We start from the raw sequence: 13,608 nt of genomic DNA, 5'->3' as shown, positions 1-13,608 counted from the left end.
CTACAAAGTCCCACACAAAAGTTATTATTATTAATTCCAGAGAATTCCTAAACAAATAGTTTTAAACTTGGCTTTTAGGAAGATATTGAACACCCAAGGAGTGCAGCTGACTGAATGTAACAGAAACTCCACTTCAGGGGCATGTTTTCTTAGATCACAGAAAGTAGGATTGTCAGAGCTTGCATGATAGTTTTCTAATACATCAATGCCCCAGGATCCTGTCACTGTGTCCCATCATCTTTGTGTGTGATTTTCATCTTGATCATCCCCAGATAGCAAGATGACTCCTCTAAGATCACTCCTATGTCTGTCATCCAGGGAATCATAAGAAATAGAAAGGGACAAAGAAGAAGCAACTGCACTTCTGTCAGGAAAGCAAACTTTATGATGATTTCCTACTAGATTCTCATTAGAACTTTTAGTTATGGGGTGAGTGTTTGGTGTACCAGTTAAGACACTGTTTGGGATCCGCATATCCCATATCAGAGTGCCTGGGATTGAGTTGGCTCTGCTTCCAATTCTAGTTTCCTGTTAATGTGCACTCTGGGAGGCAGCGGATGATGGCCTTGTCTTCCAGGGAGACCTGGATGGAATTCCCAACCCATGGCTTGGGACTGACCCAGCCCAGCTGTTGTGGGCATTTGGGGAATGAACCTGTGGATGGAAGATTCATTCTCTCTTTCCCTTTCAAATACAATAAGTGAAATTTTTAAAAAGTGGAGGCTGGCATTGAGGCATAGCAGATTATGCTGCTGCTTACGATGTGGGAGCAACAGTTAGAGTCCCAGCTGCTCTGCTTATCATCCAACTCTCTGCTATTGTGTCTGAGAAAGCAGTGGAAGACGTCTCAAATACTTGGGCCCCTGTTTTCCACTTGGGAGACCCTGAAACCTCCATCCAGGTCTCCCACATAGATGTCAAGGCAGAAGCCCCAGGACCCTCTTTTGCTGCTTTCCCAGGTGTATTAGCAGGGAATTGGAATTGCAAGTGGAGCAGCCAGGACTTGAACCCACCCTCAACTGGGATACCAGCATTGTAGGCAATCGTTTAATCTTCTGTACCACAATGCTGACCCTAGGAGAACTTTCTGACTCATTCTATGAAGGTAACTTTAGTCTAATTCCAAAATTGGACAAGGAAATTTCAAGAAAAGAACACTATAGGCCAATATCTCCTATGAACATAGATGCAAACATCATGAACAAAATGTTGGCAAATTGAATTCAACAATGTGTATGTCTCTTCTGCTTTTGATTTGTTGCCTTCAACAAATGTACAAAGAATAAGCAAATAAATAAATAAAAAGCACTGTAGTTATGGTCCTTCAGATTGCTGCTGCTGATCATTTTTTAAAGGTTTATTTATTTATTTGAAAATCAGAATTATAGAGAGAGAAAGAGAGACAGAAAGTGAGATCTTCTACCTGCTGGTTCACTCCCCAGGTGGCTACAATGGCTGGAACTGGGCCAGGCTTAAGCTAGGAGACAGGAGCTTCCTCCAGCTCTCCCATGTGGGTAGCAGTGGCCCAAGCACAAGGGCCATCTTCTACTGTTCTTCCTAGACTGTTAGCAGGGAGCTGGGTGGGAAGTGGAACAGCTGGGACTCACACTGGTGCCCATTCAGGATGGCTGCATTGCTGGTGAAGGCTTTACCTGCTACCCCATAATTGCAGCCCCAAATTTTCTTTTGGTATTTATACCCTTTTGTAGTCTCTATTCATATTTAATCACCGTTTGTCTGGATGACTAATAAAATATGTGGCATAAAATAATGACATAGGCTTTCCAATGCTAAGTCCCAGAAGCATTAAAGCTTTTACTTTGGTTTCTGAAATGTCCTTTCTATGGGAGGTCAGCTGCTCTGCGGTGAGAGCAAAGTGGCATTGAGGAACAGTCCACGTGAAGAGGAACTGAGGCCTATCAGAATCATCCAGCATCAACTTGAGAGTTGTATGTGGGAGACACTTTGAAAGTAGGTCCTCTGTGCTCCCTAAAATCTTAGGCGACTACCACCCCTAGTCAACATGTGACTGAAGCTGCAGCAGATGATTTGATTGTAACTTAAGAGGAAGCCTGAGCCAGTTCTATTAGACAAGCTGTTATGATTCTTAATCTAGGGAAATCATGAGTTAGTAAATGATTATTATTGCGTTAAGTCAGCAAGTTTGGGAATGATTTGTTATACAGATTAGATGCCTAATACAATAACCAAACATACTGTGTTTAATTATTTTTTCTAAAGATTTGAGGGTGTCTCTGCAAAAGAACTTTTATTTCTGCTGCATCCCTTCTCTCATCCTGCTTTACATTTGCACCCCACCCATTCCAAACTTTGTCACCTCCCACTTACCCCTCACCCTTAAAAGAGAATGTTAGTTCCACCATCCCTGCCTCTTTCTGCGTTCTTGGTAAGCCATGCTGGGAATCTAATGAATAAAATCATCTTGATCATCATGTTTTTTAAATAATTCCTTCTTATTGAGAGGTCCTGTTATAAAACAAGTGAAAAGGAAACTGATCCAGTTGAACAAGATAGGGAATCACAACTAACCCCCTACACACAGGCACACACACACACACACTATACAAGCTCACAGTTACCAAAATCTGGGAGTCATCTCTGTGGAAGAGTTTGAAATTCATAATCCAGATCAGTGTTCTTAAGGTAGGAGAGGTGCTATTGTCATCTTGAGAGCAGTAATACTTCCTCATGAAGTCCTCTCTCACAATGGAGAGGGAAAGGTATACTTTCCAACATTGGACACTGCTCTATGTCACAGCCTTAAACCTTATGACAAGCACCTCCATGCATTTCCAGATGTCGCCCAGCAGATGGCACTATCCCTAGTGACTAGAATCAATAGACCACAAAAAAACTGTAGCAGGCAGACTTTTAGAGATCTGAATGGCAGGACAACATTTTATTAGTGTCACAAATCGATTATTGTTTGTTTAATGTCACGTATTTATTCTGAGCATGAGAGACTTCCCCATGAAACTTTCTTATTCTAATGTTGAGGGGGTTATTCATTACATTATATTCTATTTCCTCAATGATTGCTTTAGAAGAAATGTCTTGGAACTTTACTAGGAATAATTGCTAGTTGCTAATTAACTGTTACACTCTTATAAGAGACAGTGTATCAACAATTGAACATACATTAATGTAGGAGGAAGTATAATGTACCACAAAAGCACTGATTTGGGATTTTAGTTCAGAAAGTATATGATTTTTATCCAAAGCACTTTAGAATAAGTATACTTAGTTGAAAGCCAGCTGTTATATCAAATGTTGATTTGGACAAAAGCAATGGAGAAAAGTAGAAAAAAGTAGCCTTAAAGTCAGCCCCCAAAATAACTCTTGAACAATAACCTTTTACAGAGATTTCCACTGGAGCCATGACCAGCTCAGCTGGAGTTAACTCCACTTTGTGCAGATATAGCCAAGAGGCTGGGAGTTCAGTTCCTCATACTCCCCATTCCTCCACTGAGTCCTCATCCATAGGGAGAAGGCTGTGCACTAAAAGGAGTGAAGAATACTGTTGTCCCAGTTTCCCAGTTTCCCTCATTACTGTTCACTCTGAGACAGGTAAGCCAAGATCAGAAGCTACTGCCCTGCCCAGTAGAGGCTACAGCAGAGGCTTAGAGACTTTGCTCCAGAGGAAAAAAACCAATCTGTTAAAAAAAAAAAAAAAAGTAGGGACCTGAAACTCTCCCCAAAGGAACTCATTTTATTTGAGACAATGTCAAGCCTACTCATGTTCCTGGAAATAATAGAACCCCTTAATTAAGAGCAGCAAGCTAAATCCTGGGTCATTTAGCATGCCAGTCTGAACCAGGGGATCAAAACAATCCTCACAGACTGGCTTCACAACTCTCCCTGCCTAAATTTAAATGGACCAGACTGGGCAATGCATATTCTAGAGATTTTGAGAAACAATAGAGCAATCAACTGATAATTAGTGGAGACTGATGGGCTAGATACCACACAATGGGGCACACAGAAAGGGTTTGCCAAATTCACTGTCATCTCAGGGTGACTGTGTGCATGCTCAAAACTGACTCTGGTGAGTAGCTTCACTCTATGGAGGAAATAGAATTTTACTAAAATAACCTAACCAAGTACAAGACAAATAAGCAAACAATTACAAAAATAAGCTCCAGAGAAGCTTAAGAGAATCTGTACCCAGAATTACTGCAACATCTTTCCTAAAACAATCAGGTATCAACAAAAAATTACAGGCTACACAAGGAAGCAGGAAAGTTTGATTTACACCCAGAAGGGGCACAAAGGCAGCACAATTCCTTGTGCACAGGACGGCATGTCAGATTTAACAAATACTTTAAAGCAATAATTTTAATATGTTCAGGGAACTAAAGGAAACCATGTTTGGAGAGGTAAAAAGACATAAAGACAACATCTCATCAGCTAGAAAGTATCAATAAAGAGGATAGAAGTTAGATACACATCTCTATATATTTATATATGTATACACACAGATACATTCAAAATGGATAATTGAAAGTATAAAAACCAAAATGAAAAAAATTTTATTAGAGGGGCTCAAAAATAGATTTGGACTGGGATACTAAAAAATCAAAGCCGGTGCCGCGGCTCACTAGGCTAATCCTCCGCCTAGCGGCGCCGGCACACCGGGTTCTAGTCCCGGTCGGGGCGCCGGATTCTGTCCCGGTTGCCCCTCTTCCAGGCCAGCCCTCTGCTGTGGCCAGGGAGTGCAGTGGAGGATGGCCCAGGTGCTTGGGCCCTGCACCCCATGGGAGACCAGGAAAAGCACCTGGCTCCTGGCTCCTGCCATCGGATCAGCGTGGTGTGCCGGCCGCGGCGGCCATTGGAGGGTGAACCAACAGCAAAGGAAGACCTTTCTCTCTGTCTCTCTCTCTCACTGTCCACTCTGCCTGTCAAAAAAAAAAAAAAAAAAAAAATCCATAAAAAATCAGTGTATATATGTGAAGATACACTGATGCAAATTATGCCATCTAAGGGACAGAAAACAATAAAATGAAGGAAAATGAATGTGGGATATCATTAAACACACTGGCAGTCATGCAATGAGAGTACTAGAAGGAGAGAAGGAGAAAATGAAATCTGACAAGAGCCCCCTAAAATTTACCCTGAAATGTGGCCCCTTAAAGTTCTCTAGAAATGTTATCTGGAGTACCACATGTACTACTGGAATTTGGGGTGCCTTACGATTTCACCACGGTCTTATTACTAAATCCCCAATATTAATGAGCCTGAGAGGGTTCTTGCCTAATATTTAGAGAAGAATTCTAAATACCGGCACAGATAAACGAGGCAGCATGGTATGTTTTAAGCTTTTATTTAGTGAGAAAGATGCGTAGAAGAGTGAGAGCTTTATTTAGGAGAGAGAAGTGAATGGGGGTTCCTACGGAGCACCAGGAACCAGCCACATGGATGAGCATCTATGCCAGGAAGCCTAGAGCACATGGCCCGAAGGGCATGCGCCCTGGAGGCGCAGGGCTACAGTAAGCCCTGTCCTGGCAAGAGGCCAGGGAAGAAGAGCAGGGTGGGCCACACCGTGTCCTGGCTTTTAACCCACTTCCAAAGGGGAGTGGTTAATTAACCTGATTGGCTGGTGGGCACCCAGGTGTGGCCAGGTTGGGAAATGAGGCCACACAGGGGTGTGGCAAAGGCTTCAGGTAGGGGCATGAGGTCACACAGGAGCGTGGTCTTCCAGTTCACAAATCTGATCAATTTTAACCTGTATGCCTGCCTACTTCAAAAGGAACAGAAAAAAATTGAAGAGATAATGGTTAAAAACTTACCAAAATTACCAAAAAAAGAGCAATAATCATTGCAATCAGGTTTAATGAACTCCATAAATGCAAAGGATGCCACATTCAGACACATGAGAGTAACACTGATAACGATAACTGCAAAGAGCAAATCTGGAAAGCAACAAGAAGAAAAATGACTCAACACATCAAGCAAATTCCAGTAAAGTTAACAGCCAACTTCTTATCAGGAACAGTTGAGATGAGAAGAGAGTAGGATGGATTCAAAGTGCTGAAAGGTAAAACGAGTTGTCAATCAACACATATTAAGCAACATTTCAAAAAGGAAGGTATATTAACAAATTCCAAGGTTAACAAAACCTGAAAGAATCTATTAGATTTTCCTAACAAGAAATGATCTGCAGATATTGAGGAGAAGATATTCTGGCAAGTATGTTGAGGCTATACTTCCTCCTCATTTTGGAAGTTAGCAAAGAGTTGGCTCACCTAATAGAAGTCAGTATAAAGAAAACAGAAATAGGAGAGTATTTAGGTTTGAATTATTGGGCCTCTATTAACTGCAGATATTCCAGAGTTAAAAAAAATGTGTAATTTGATTTATAGAACATGCAATTTCATGGCTTCATGTCTTTGTCAATGGTCTTACATTGTGTGTGAATGTAATGGAGCAGGGAAACACATACTTCAAACATTACTATTAGGAAGTAGTTCAGCAGAGAATAAAGACGGAAGTTGTTTGTTTGATGAGAATAAATGTTACCATTTTCTTCTACTCTGATTTCTTGAAATGACCTTGTGTCCCTAGGACAAATCATCATTCACCTGGTAAGGAGACATTTCTATGTTTATCCATACTACTTTTCTTTCTTTCTTTTCTTTCTTTCTTTTCTTTCTTTTCTTTCTTTCTTTTCTTTCTTTCTTTCTTTCTTTCTTTCTTTCTTTCTTTCTTTCTTTCTTTCTTTCTTTCTTTCTTTCTTTCTTTCTTTCTTTCTTTCTTTCTTTCTTTCTTTCTTTCTTTCTTTCTTTCTTTCTTTCTTTCTTTCTTTCTTTCTTTCTTTCTTTCTTTCTTTCTTTCTTTCTTTCTTTCTTTCTTTCTTTCTTTCTTTCTTTCTTTCTTTCTTTCTTTCTTTCTTTCTTTCTTTCTTTCTTTCTTTCTTTCTTTCTTTCTTTCTTTCTTTCTTTCTTTCTTTCTTTCTTTCTTTCTTTCTTTCTTTCTTTCTTTCTTTCTTTCTTTCTTTCTTTCTTTCTTTCTTTCTTTCTTTTACAAGCAGAGTTAGACAGTGAGAGAGAGAGACAGAGAGAAAGGTCTTCCTTCCATTGGTTCATCCCCCAAATGGCTGCCATGGCTGGTGCGCTGCACTGATCCGAAACCAGGAGCCAGGTGCCTCCTCCTGGTCTCCCATGCGGGTGCAGGGCCCAAGCACTTGGGCTATCCTCCACTACCTTCCTGGGCCACAGCAGAGAGCTGGCCTGGAAGAGGAGCAACCGGGACTAGAACCCCGGGATGCCAGTGCCGCAGGCAGAGGACTAGCCTAGTGAGCCACGGCACCAGCCATAATTTGTTTTCTTAGTAATACTTGGATAAATTCCATGTGTCCTTCATGCACTTTGGACATTGGCATTTTTTTTTTTTTTTGATAGGCAGCGTGGACAGTGAGAGAGAGAGAGACAGAGAGAAAGGTCTTCCTTTTCCGTTGGTTCACCCCCAATGGCCGCCTCCGTCAGCAGCGCTGCAGCTGGTGCACCACGCTGATCTGAAGCCAGGAGCCAGGTGGTTCTCCTGGTCTCTCATGTGGGTGCAGGGCCCAAGCACTTGGGCCATCCTCCACTGCAATCCTGGACCAGAGCAGAGTGGACTGGAAGAGGGGCAACCAGGACAGAATCTGGTGCCCTGACCAGGACTAGAACCCAGTGTGCCGGCGCCACAGGTGGAGGATTAGCCTATTGAGCCATGGCGCCGGCAACATTGGCATTTTCTAACTACTGCCACTTTTTCCTGAGTTGTTGGTACCCTAAGCACCAATAAGCCAACCAATGCCTTTTGTTCTTACAACCTGCTAGTTTACTTTCCTTAGTCATGGTTAATGTTCTTCCAGAACACAGCACTAATATAGAACTGTTTGTTTGGGTTTATGATTAAGGTTTTCATCAGATATAATCAATGTAATTGTCAGTAGGTTTTTTTCTCAAAAAGTTGTTTTATATTTTATACCTGAAGTTTCTTAAATTTCTATTCTCAGTCTTCTGAACATTCACACTCACATTCAGTGTTGTTTTTATAGTAAGTTCTATATTGTATAGTGAGCCACAAGTAAATTAGTTCCCTTATTCACACAGTTCAGTATGATCTCATATATTCATTAGTCATTTGTTTGCTTATTTTTCTTGGTCCTTTCAATTTAAATGCTTTTCTATAGCTTAGGGAAACTTTCATTGTATCCTTGATTACTGCTTCTTCTCTAATGATTCCTTTACTCCCTCAAAAATAACCTAAAAACTTGGATTTAGGCATGGGCAAGTTACAAGAATAAGAACTAAAGGCCATCATATAACTTAACATATATGTACCGAAATAATCTATTGTTAATTACTTTCAAATTTTAACTATTTTTTAAAATTAGATAAAGAGATTTGCATTTTTTGAACTGAGAGACAAAACAGGCAAAGAACTCTGAAGAGATGAGTGTAGAATTTTTTTAATATACATTAAATTTTTTTTTAACTTTTATTTAATGAATATAAATTTCCAAAGTACAGCTTATGGATTACAATGGCTTCCCCCCCATAACGTCCCTCCCACCCGCAACCCTCCCCTCTCCCACTCCCTCTCCCCTTCCATTCACATCAAGATTCATTTTCGATTCTCTTTATATACAGAAGATCAGCTTAGCATATATTAAGTAAAGATTTCAACAGTTTGCTCCCACACAGAAACATAAAGTGAAAAATAATAGATGATTTTTTAAATGATGATGAAATCAGATCAGACCTATTGTCATGTTTAATCCCAGTGAGAGTCAAGTTGGGAATTGATAATTTCTTCTTCTTCTTCTTTTTTTTTTTTTTTACAGAAGATCAGTTCAGTATACATTAAGTAAAGCTTTCAACAGTTTGCACCCCCATAGAAACACAGAGTGAAATATACTGTTTGAGTACTCGTTATAGCGTTAAGTCTCAATGTACAGCACGCTAAGGACAGAGATCCTACATGAGGAGTAAGTGCACAGTGACTCCTGTTGTTGGCCTCAGTAATCTCCCCATGCTCCAGTCATGAGTTTCCAAGGCTATGGAAGCCCCTTGAGTTCTCCGACTCTTATCTTGTTTAGACAAGGTCATAGTCAAAGTGGAGGTTCTGTCCTCCCTTCAGAGAAAGGTACCTCCTTCTTAATTTACGTTTAAAATTAACTTTATGCTCTATTTCTCATCATATATTTACAGCCTATGATATTGACCACAGTTTTTTTCTTGGGGTATTTCATTTTCCCTAAAAATCACATGCACTCCTATCTGAAATTCAGCATCTTCAAATGTAATAATGTTGGTCTATAGGCCAGTCCTTTTTCTCTAGATTATAATTTCTTGAGGGAAAGTACCATATTCTAATTATTTTTGTGTTTCTCAGAAATCTTAAAAATCATTAACACTTTTATATTTGTAAAAGCTGAGCCAAATTGAACTTCCTAAATGAAAACCACTTAAAATGAATACATGAACACTTAAAATGAATATTGCTTGTAGTGCTAAATATAAAATAGTTAAAAAGTATTTTATTTCTAGTTTCTTTGTGTGTGGTTTTCTTTATACTGTGTTGTGAATTGAAACTTATAAATAAACAAAATGTACTGGAACACAACATAAGCCCACTGTAAGAATTCATGGTCAGTTACTTCCAATTTTGGAATTCCTCAAAAACCCATTCATCACATTAGAATTTGCATTTATTCCTATGGTGAATAAAGAGAGTTAAGGTATTTAACTGAGTATTTTAGAATGAAGCTTTATCATTTTAGTATCAGCTCATTGTGATTTTCCTGGTTAAATGTGTAAATAAGTGAATGATAGGAAATAAATGGAAATAGCTCATTTAAATGTTAATGGTAATTTTTAGTTTCTTTAACTCATTGTCCAAGGCTTTCTAAATCAATCGTAAACATTTAAACACTCCAATTTTCAGTATTTTAAAGTTATTAACTGTGGATTGCATTTATACTTATTTCTGGAAAAATTACCAATTATTTTATTTAGTATTATAAAGTTAACATGTATGCAGTAAATCATAGTTGGATTTATGTGTGCAAAAAATACTATTTATATGTTTTCTTTAAATTGACTAGGTACACTCCAAGCCTCTTCTGCTTGACTGTTTGAATATTCAGTCCCAGTTCTTACTAGGCCTCTCCCTGCTCCAAGGTTGGACGGAGGTCCTTGGTGCTTACCCATCCATAAGGCATTAGAGAGGCATCCTGGGGAGCTGGGTCAATTGTCGCATTTCTATGATTCCTCTGGTTTGGCATAACTTTTCTGGATTATAGGACAGGAGAGGATTTTTCAGTGCCTCTGCTGTGCTGTGGGGTCCAGGTTATCAAGGATCAGTGCCGGGTCATTTCTTCTGAGCTGCTGTCATTTGGGATGCTGCTACATAGAGGGAATGACTCTGAGTGACCTACTGACTTCCAGTCTCAAGAGACATCTCATTCTCCACAGTCTCAGAAGCGTTTCCTTCCTTATAGAATGCAGAGAGTCATATCTTCTGTTTTGCCAAATCAGTGACTCAAGGCAGTTTTAGCTTTCTGCCTTGGAGAAAGGAAAGAAACGAAGAAACCCTGCATCTATATATATGCCTATGTATCTATGTAATTTTCTGTATAGAAATGAAAATCTACCCTTAACTTCTATGTCCAGAACTCATTTTTGGGTAAGTTAAGGTAAATGAAGTAAAGAAAGTATAAGACAAAAACAGTATACACATACATACACTGGAAATTACCTCCAAAAGTTTACAAAAAGTAGAATTAATTAAATGATGTTTATTTTGGTGGATTTTTTTTGAAATCCATGTGTTTTTTTTTCATAATATGCATTTTCCATGATTTTTTTTCTCTCTCCATATAAATATATCAGAGGAATCTAAATCATGGAGAGAGAGAAGTTATTAAATATACAAAGGCTTCATACTTGTTATCAACAACATGCTATCATCTACACAAAGTTATTTCAGAGTTCATGGAAAAATTGAATTTGAAGATAAGTTTGTTTTGGTGCAAAATTTTTTGAATTTTTATAATATACATTTTTAACAAAATATTTGAAATACCCTCATACTTTACACATGAAACTTTTTCAATCTGTTTACAAATGGATGTGGTTTTACATTTTCTTATTTTTCCCCTTAGACTTATCTGTAAAAGTTTCCAAGTGTTTTTTGATTTGAAAGGCAAAAAGAATGAAGCAACAATTAACTCAGGAGAGAGCTTCCATCTGCTGGTTTCCTTCCCAGTTCCCCAGAATTGCGGGGATAAGGGTGGAATGAAGCCAGAAGTCAGAAGTTGGTTGGAACACAATTCAGGTCTCCCACATGGGGACAGGAACCCTGTTACTTGAGTCATCACCTCTGCCTCCCAGGGTCTGCTTTAGCAGAAAGCAGGAATCATAGGCTGCAGGTGGAAGCTGAATCCAGGCATCCACATGTAGGACATGGGCATTTGTACTAACTGATGTTAGTACATGTGAGGCCAAAGACCTAGCCTCCCCCAATTAGTGTTTTTGAATGCAAATATAAGACCTCCAAAGGAATGATATAATCCAGTTGCTAACATATTTTACAAAGTTTGCAATTAAGATAGAGAACGGATGTGTACAGTTTAACATTATAATGGAAAATAAATTAGTTAGCTACTTTAAAAAGGCTGTAAATATAAATTATATACTTAAACTTTATGCTCCTGCAAGTTGAATGGTCCCTATCCTTGTCGCTCCCCCTCTTCGTGGAGGAACGACACAGGACCCTGCGCTGTTCTTTCGTCTGCTCGGCCCTCCCCGGGTTTGCTGCTGGTTCTTCCCGGGTTGGCTACCCTCCCTTCCACCTCCGTGGAAGGGCGGTTCCCCCTGGCCGCTTTCCCCACTTCCGCAGGGGAGCAGCACACCGCCGGCTGGCTCTCTCGGGGGCTGCACAGGTGTTCCTCCAGCTAGATGTTCCCCTTAGATGTTCCTGGTGCATGTTCTCTCTCTCCTCCTTTATAGTCCTCCTCCGCCAATCCTAACTCAGCTGCCCACACGCCGAGTATGCTGCTCTCCTCCAATCAGGAGCAAGTCCTACAGTTTATTAGCTGAACTGGAGGCAGCTGTGTAGAAGCTCTTTTCTTCTCTCCCAGCGCCATATTGTGGGAGAGCAGATGCATAGAATAAGTCTTAATTCTAGTAACTCAGTCCAGTCCGGGCTGCTCCCCACAATCCTGAGTTTGGATTCTATTTTTATAGGCAGTAGGGATGTTTACAATTGTTCAAAACAAGGGCTGGGAGTTGGGGTAAGAGTGAAATGATACTGGGAATTATGTTTGGACAGGTTACTCTAGCAGTTACATAAAAGATGAGTCTAAAAGAAGAGAGGTCAGAAGGAGCCTAGAGGATCACAAGCTATTGTATTTATCTTGGACAATAATGGCACCTGAACCTAAGCAGCATGGCAGAGGGATGAAAAGGAAATTTGGTGATTAGAGCTTCTTTGAAGAGGGGCATCAATAGCATATAGTATGACCAACAGTATCTCCCCAACTATGTGATGCTACATGAGCCTGAGAACAAGCGAGGTCTAACAATGACTGTGAAATGAATGTTTAGACAAAGTCTCAGTCTCTCAGGTTCCAGTTTGACTGTGACACAGCCAAACCAACCCTAAACTGTCCCATCTTTTGCTTTATTTTTTTCTTATTAGAAAGAAATATGCTTCTATCTTGTTTGAACCATTGCTACTTATATGTCACCAAGACCAATTCTAATATAATAGGTGAAACTTTAAAATGTTTGTGGAAAAGTAGTGTTAAAGGATACTTTTATTTTGGCCGGCGCCGCGGCTCACTGGGCTAATCCTCCGCCTTGCGGCGCCGGCACACCGGGTTCTAGTCCTGGTCGGGGCGCCGGATTCTGTCCCGGTTGCCCCTCTTCCAGGCCAGCTCTCTGCTGTGGCCCGGGAGTGCAGTGGAGGATGGCCCAGGTGCTTGGGCCCTGCACCCCATGGGGGACCGGGAAAAGCACCTGGCTCCTGGCTCCTGCCATCGGATCAGCGCGGTGCGCCGGCCGCAGCGCGCCGGCCGCGGCGGCCATTGGAGGGTGAACCAACGGCAAAGGAAGACCTTTCTCTCTGTCTCTCTCTCTCACTGTCCACTCTGCCTGTAAAAAAAAAAAAAAAGGATACTTTTATTTTGATGCAAATTTTTAAAAATCAGCAGTTTTTTCATTAGATACATTTCTCATATACTTTTTGAAGACTCCTTGTACGTTCTTTTATGATCTTATTTTTATTGAGGTAAAATTTTCAGAGTGAGATGCACAAATTTCTATGGTACAGTTCAATAAGAGTCCTGATTAACTATTGCTGATAACAAACCACTCTACAACTTAGAGGCTTAAAACAAGTTTTTAGAATCAACTTTCTTGATTCTGGTACTGAGAAATTGTCATTTGCTGTCACCTGGAAGTCCAGCTGGGCACTCAGCTAGAGCTGTCAACCCCCGCCCCTGTACATGACTGTGTTGACACTGGCTTCTTATAGTATAGTGGCTGGATTCTAATAGAATGCCCCAAGAGATCCAAGAGGAAACTGAAAGGCTTTTTA

General features: G+C 40.3%; 1 protein-coding gene across 22 annotated transcripts in view; it reads left to right on the top strand.

The window, feature by feature from the left end:
* Positions 1–13,608, top strand: part of TMEM232 (transmembrane protein 232) — a 343,834-nt gene that overhangs the window by 10,614 nt on the left and 319,612 nt on the right. The window contains exon 3 of one of the 22 annotated variants that reach the window (XM_051853883.2): positions 3,382–3,588. The exons of the other annotated variants lie outside the window; for them this stretch is intronic. The gene's annotated coding sequence lies outside the window, so the exon portion shown is untranslated. The remainder of the gene's footprint in view (positions 1–3,381; positions 3,589–13,608) is intronic. 22 annotated transcript variants of the gene reach the window in all.

Source organism: Oryctolagus cuniculus, chromosome 14, assembly GCF_964237555.1.
Source record: "Oryctolagus cuniculus chromosome 14, mOryCun1.1, whole genome shotgun sequence".
NCBI classification, from domain to species: Eukaryota; Metazoa; Chordata; class Mammalia; order Lagomorpha; family Leporidae; genus Oryctolagus; species Oryctolagus cuniculus.
The sequence above is the reverse complement of the archived record's forward strand: the minus strand, read 5'-3'. Positions and strand labels throughout refer to the sequence as shown.